Genomic DNA, 7,136 nt, shown 5'->3' on the forward strand with positions numbered 1-7,136 from the left:
CTTAGAAACACCCTTGAGGTTTCACGGCCTAACATGGTCCGGAGATTACCTTCTAGTTGGCGAAGCTGGCAATAAACACACAGATAGCAAAATGAAGAGATCAGAGTGGAGAGGTAGAAAGGCCCCGTCACACAAGTCTTGGCAGGTCACAGTGGGCCTCTGGATTCTGTTGATAAGATAAATGCCTCCCAGCACTCGGGAGGCAGAGGCAGGTGGATCTCTGAGTTCCTGGCCAGCCTGGTCTACAGAGTGTGTTCCAGGACAGCCAGGGCTACAAAGAGAAACCCTGTTTCTTGAAAAACAAAAACAAACAAGGGGGTGCGGTTCTTGTCCTGGTGATCCGAATGTTGTTTTCTTCCCTGGAGTACAGTGAACGCTCACCTTCTATTCTCTGATGTATGAAGAATCTGCTGATTTTAAAAAGTCGTTGGATAGCCAAGCATGCCAACAGGCCTGTAGTCCCAGCACTCAGGAGGTGGAGGCAGGAGGATTGTCCAAGAGGGAGAGCAGTCTGGTTCATGTCATGAATTTTGGCCAGCCAGGTCTATGTAGCAAAATTCTGCCCCCCCCATAAACACCCTAAATAAATAAACAACGTGGTCATTGAATAAACTAGCAAACATTATAGCAGTTTTTGCCTTGAAAATTTGGTAACTCACTTCCACCCCTGTCTCCACTTCTGCTTGGTTTGAGAAGGAAGCTCAGTTTGTCCCGTGTCCCTAGGGGGCAGCATTAGCCTGCTGTGTCTGAGCACCTTCCTCCCTCTGGTTTCTTTTTATTTCTTTGAGATACTCGGGGCTAACCTCAAACTTCCTATGTAGCCAGGGCTGACCTTGCGTCCCCGACCCTCTACCTTCTGAACGCTGGGCTCATGCATGCCAGGCAAGCCTTCTTCCAACTGAGCTCCTTGTCTTTCATCCTTTCTTAAAACAGGGTCATCCCTAATGACCTCAAATTCTGTATGTAGCCAAGGATGATCTTGAACCTGGTGGTCCTGCTTCCACCTCTCAAGTGCTGGGAGGACAGGCATATGTCAGCATGTCTGGCATGATACTCCACTGCATTTCTGTATACTGCTCCCCTCACTTTTTGAAGATAGAATGTACCTGAGGATGATGACCTTACATTCCCGGCCCTGCCCTCATTTCTCAAGCGCTGAGATTACAGGTGTCTGCCGCCGTGCCTGTTCTCTTTGGTGCTGCGGGTTAGACTCAGTGCTCAACACTTACCAGGCAAGGAGCCCACTCATTGAGCTGCACCCCAGCCCAGCCCTCCATTGAGGATAGTTTCCCTGAGCCTCATATTCCCCACTACTGTCCTATATCCTTCCAGTCACCTCTAGGACTGTACCTGTGCCTAGGTGACAGTGATTAATAAACTGGCCTGGTTGGGGGTTGGTCTGGTGCTATGTAGCCTAATGCTAACTACTGGCCCCCCAGATCTGGTTGCCTCCCAGAAAAGTACATTCTCCTGCACACCAGTCTTTGTTGTTCAAACCTTCCTCTCCCTAATTTAAAATTGATTGGTTAATAAAGTTGCTGAAGCCTGTAACTGGGCAGAAGAGAAGTAGGCAGGTTAGGTTCCCAGGCTTGGGGCCTGCGAGGGGGACCACAGAGAGGAAGAGGAGGAAGCAGAAGAGATGGCAGGAGAAGGCAGGGAGAAGGAAGTCGCTGTGGGGCAAAGCGGACCATAAGCCCGTGGCCATGAGGGTTGACCTGATGGAACAGAAGCAGCCCAGGCAATAGTGACAAGTAACTTGGGGTATGTAGCTGGGAAATAGCAAAAAAAAAAAAAAGCTTAAAGTGTGGATACCTGTCCAGTTATGGTGCCTTAAAGCTTTTATAAAACCAAAAGGTCTCTGTCTCTTGGGAACTACCCCTTGGGAACTAGGTAGGGTAGAGTCTAATATCCAGTCCACTGCAGGCCCTGACATGGCTTGCTCTGGGATGAGATCTCTGTTGGGGGGTAGAAAGGGTTCTGAAAGGAGGGAAAACTTCCCTAGGGCTGGCTCTTTCTGGTTTTCAGATCATATTATGCTACCTGTATAACTAGCCCTTCCCCACACCCTGCACAGTGAAAGACACTTCTGTACTGTGCCACAGATCTGCTCAGAGAAAGGGCAACTGTGGGCTCAGGACCCGCAAGACCATGTTCTCAGCCCAAGGGAGATTTATTTGCCCAAGAGGGACAGAGGCAGAAAATAAGAGACAAAGACAGCAGACAGAGAATGATGGGAAAGGAAAGAAGGGAGAGGGTGAAGGGGTACTTGTCCCCTGGGGGACAAAGGGCTGCCTCTGGATAGAGAGAAGACAGATGTGGCCCATAGGCAAACAGTGGTTTATAAAGGTAAAAGGGGAAACCCAGTGTTCAGATGAGGTGTTTAATTGTAATTGGGCAAGTTAATTAGGTGAGCCAAAGGGGCATTTGATTGCTGGACTTTGATAGCTGGATCTTGGTGGTCAGCTCAGCCTCAGGAGGAGGAAGTGGCCAAATAAGGGAATAGATGTTGGTGGCTAGCTTTAGGAATGTAATCTAAAGGTTTTTAGCAAGGCAGAGGGAATGGAGGAAAAGGGCAAGGCCTGTAAGAGCTGTGCTCAAGCTGGCCAGCTTCTTCACTCAGCACTACACAAAACCATCATTTTTTAAATTTATTTGGTCACTTGTTCAACCCTTCTCCCTTCCCAAGCTTCAAGAAAACTGTGACGTCAGCAGCAGCACTTTGCAAGACACACTGGGCTGGGACCACGCCTGGCTTCAGCTGAGAGCTTGGCAGCGAAGGAGGAAGAGGACAGAAACATAGCTGGCTCTTCCGTCCTTCAGTGCATCTGGTATGCCTTCGGGGCTCAGCTCCAAAGACTCCTGCACTCTCAGGGCTCCCCCCCCCACCAAACTGCTCAACTGGCCCACAGAGACAGGGGAGGACCTTGATCGAGTCTCCCAAATGGAATACCTTTCAGTAGCTTCAGCCTTCATGGTGCTCCTCTTGGCTTTAGGGTCATTCAGGCTCTTGGAATGGTGCTTTTAAAGGCAAGACCTACAAGATCATAACTCACATCAAAGTTAGATGAGGCCTGAGTAAGTGTGAAATGTTCATTTCTGGCAGAGCATAGTAATCATTTCAGACATAAGATGACATTTGTTTTTTAGTTCTATATTTTTTTTAATTATTTTATTTTATTTTTATTGTGGTTAATATGTCTGGGCCGTGGTCAAGATCATGAAAATCTCAAAAGTGCTGCCAAGGCAGACATGACCACTGGGAGGCTGGCGCAGAGACGTGAGAACTGTCTAAACAAACACAAAATGGAGTTAGAACGAGGGGGCATTACCATAGTCATCTAAAACATGGAAAACATATGGGACCTTAGATACCTAGCTGGTATAAACAAAAGTAAATTATATCAATAGTTTTTGCTTTTTAAATTACTTATTCAAGATTTAAGTTATTCTAACATGTGATTTAAAATGGTTTATCAGGGGGCTGGAGTGATGGCTCAGAGGTTAAGAGCACTGGTTGCTCTTCCTAGAGGACCTGGGTTCAGTTCCCAGCACCTACATGGCAGCTCACGACTGTCTGTGATTGCAGATACAGGGGATCTGAATCCTTATGCAAACATACATGCAGGCAAAACCATTAATGCATATACATTTTTTTAAAAAATGGTTTATGGGAAAAAGCATTCAAGTTTTACTAGTGTGAGGCATCAAAAGCCAGATGGTGAACTATTTCCCTGACGGAGATTTCAGCTGACAAGATGAGACTAGCACCCAGGCAGGGACAAATCAATGGTGGACATGACCGCACCTTGACTCCAGCTTCCCATGTGTGCATGTTCTTGGCCCTTCTACTTAGACTTTGATCTTACTTCAGGTCCCTAAAGATGAACTTGAGGGGTTTGCTGAATCTTTGTCCCTTTTTCCTAATGTGACCACACTGAATAACTCTTTCTCTGCTTCCCACTTTTAATATGGTTCTTTTAATTGGCTTATTGTGGAAGTGTGGACAGACCTGGCTTGGCATAAGCTATGACCTCCAAGTCACCTGCTAGAAGTCAGCCCGGGGCACAAAAAAACCTTCCACTTCAGCTGCTTAGAGGTGATGTTCTTCTGTAAGTAGGGAGTGCCCTGTCCCCTCTCCTCCTCCAGACAGGGTTTTTCCGTGTAGCCCTGGCTGTCCTCCTGAGTGCTGAGAGTAAAGGCATGTGTCACCATGCCTGGCAGAGTGGTCATGTTTGATGAGCAGAAGGAATGTCCCACTAAAGATGTCTACACCAACCTTCAGACCCTGTGCTTTGGCTCCTACCCACATAAAAGCGCATGTTTGGTTGAGGGATAGGGCCTTTCAGAATTGGTTATCTAAATCCATGGAACAACCCCATACAAATCTGAGTCCTGGAATTTGAAAAAACTCTTCCTGATGAGAAAGAAAGGTGGGGCGGAACAGGAAAACCAGAGAGACAGAAGTGAGGACTCTGCCTGCCACTTCTGGCTTTGCACAGAACATGGAAAAAACCCAAAGCATACCCTGAGTTATTTCAACCACAGTCACTTTTTTGTTTTTTGAGACAGGGTTATCATACAGGGTTTTTGTAAAATAGACCGGGCTGGGTTCAAACTCAGAGATCCACCTGCCTCTGCCTCCTGAATGCCAGGATTAAAGGCGTGAGCCACCATGCCTGGTCTACAGTCCTTTCTTAAGCTTCTCACAGACTCCTCACATCGAGGAGGGGTCAATGTTTCGGTGGATAATAGCTGTCTGTCCCCTTTTGTTCAGGTCAGAAGATCTGGAATTGATGGCAGGTCTCATGGGTTGAGGGTTCTGCCCTAAAGACTGCTCCTCATGCTTCTCATGCCAACCTCAAACCTCAGGTGGTTTTCCCTGGGCTGCTGACTCGACAGCTATAAGCTGAGTGTCCTACGACTCAGGTGTAGCTTATTTTTGAGAGCTGGCTACAGGGCTTAGGGAGACTTTGTACTGATTTAGGCAGGTTCGTCCAGGCTGTCACCTGCTGGCCAGACTCAGGCATTCCTAAGACGAATCAATACTTAGTTAAGGCTCCCCCTCACCATATCACCCATTATTTATTTATTTTTGGTAACATGATGAAGTGGATCTCAATCCTGAACTTTGTAGATGACTGATGAATAATGCCATTCTGCAATGTGAAAGGCCAGACATTTGTTTTGCAGCAGCACTTTGTACCTGCTTTTTTTTTTTAAGATTTATTTATTATTTATACAACATTCTGCCTGCACACCAGATCTTACTATAGATGGTTATGAGCCACCATGTGGTTGCTGGGAATTGGACTCAGGACCTTTGGAAGAACAGCGAGTGTTCTTAACCTCTGAGCCAGCTCTCCAGCCTGTGCCTGGTCTTAATACCTCTAAACCGTACACTTTAAAGGTTTACTTATTTTATGGGTATGTGTGTGCGCATGAGTTTATGTGTACCACTTGTGGGCAGTTGCCTATTAATTCACGCAGGCACACAGATAGTTACGAGATGCCATGTGGGCACTGGGAATGAAGTCAAATCCTCTGCAACAGCAGCTCTCAAACTGCTGAGCCATCTCTCCACCCTTCTTTTTTCTCCATTAATTTTTTTTAAACTAAGATATTATTTATGTAGTTAAACTGGCTTTAAACTCTCTATCTCTCTGAGTGTGGTAACCCATTCCCTTTATCCCAGTAGGAGGATCTCTGTGAGCTCAAAGCCAACCTGGTCTAGAGATCTGAGTTTCAGGACAGCCAGGGTTACTCAGAAAGAGCCTGTCTCAAAAAAACAAACAAAGAATCCTGTTTATTAAATAGCTGGGTGTGCTGGCACATGCCTTCAATCCCAGCACTCTGGGAAGCAGAGGCAGGTGGATTAGCTTCTGAGTGTGAGGCCAGCCTGGTCTACAAAGCAAGTCCAAAAAGACACCTCCTTCTGGTAAGACACAGTACTGGCTCCAAAGCATGTTCTAGAATCTTCTCTTCATACAGGACCTGGATAAAAGTGAAAGGTGATGGGTCAGTCTCATGGAATTAGCAGCCGCTTGCAAAGTAACTGTCCTCAGTGGGAGGAGGACAGCTTTTACTGAGGGGGTGTGTATCACTGAATTTTGTCCTTAGGGACTCAGGACTCAACTGATCCATCTGTTCTACTCAGTCTTCTCCATTTCCAATTCCTAAGCACAACTCTTTCCACGTCCACACGCCCGACCAGGCTGTGAGTATAACCGATACAGTAATTACAGCACAAATCTTTAGTGCATAGAGTCAGGGATCTGCCTGCCTCCGCCTCCTGAGTGCTGAGATTAGAGGGGTGCACTACACTCGGCTAAGTCTTTGTTCTTTGAAAGTTTTCAGTGAAATTGTAAATAGCTGGGAGGGCAAGAGGGAGAGGGCTACAGCTGGGACACAAGTGAATGCATAAAATTATTTAAAAATTTAAAAAATTAAATTAAAAGGAAGAACCAAGAAAAAAGAAAGTATAAATAGCACTAATAATGACAGAATGAGGGTACACAGCACCCAGCCCAGCTGCCAGCTCTGATCTTCGGGCACTTTCCCGTATCAGTTCCTTTCCGGGGAAAGGAGCCTCTCTATGTCCTCGGGCCTGCTAGGGAAGTACTTTACCATTGACTTACACCTTCAGCTCTAAACTAACCTCCAACCTTCAGGACAGGGTCTTCCACTGAAGCCTGAATAGGTTTTCTGGCCAGAAAGTCCCTGGGAATATAGATATGCACCACGGCTAAAATTTTTTTTTTTTTTTTTATCTATTTAAGATTTACTTATGAATGTTTTGCCTGCATCTATGTATACGCACCATGTGCCTGCCTAATTCCTGCAGATAGCAGAAGGCATCAGATCTCTTGAAATTGGAGTTTCCATGTGGCAGCTGAAGCCAAGTCCTCTGCAAGAGCAAATATGCCCTTAACTTTTGAGCTATCTCTGCAGCCTCCTGGCTGTTAATGTGACTGTCAAGATTGAGCTTGGGTTCTCATTCTTGCATAGCCAGCACTTTGCCCACGGGACCATCTCCCGGTCCAAGTTGCTGGATTTGGTCGCCAGTACTGCGGAAATATTACCGAAACCATAATGGAACTCACAACTAGGTTCACATCTGTTAGGCCTTTTAGCACCTA

This window comes from Psammomys obesus, unplaced genomic scaffold, assembly GCF_907164565.1.
Source record: "Psammomys obesus unplaced genomic scaffold, mPsaObe1.curated_primary_1811, whole genome shotgun sequence".
In the NCBI taxonomy this organism is placed as follows: Eukaryota; Metazoa; Chordata; class Mammalia; order Rodentia; family Muridae; genus Psammomys; species Psammomys obesus.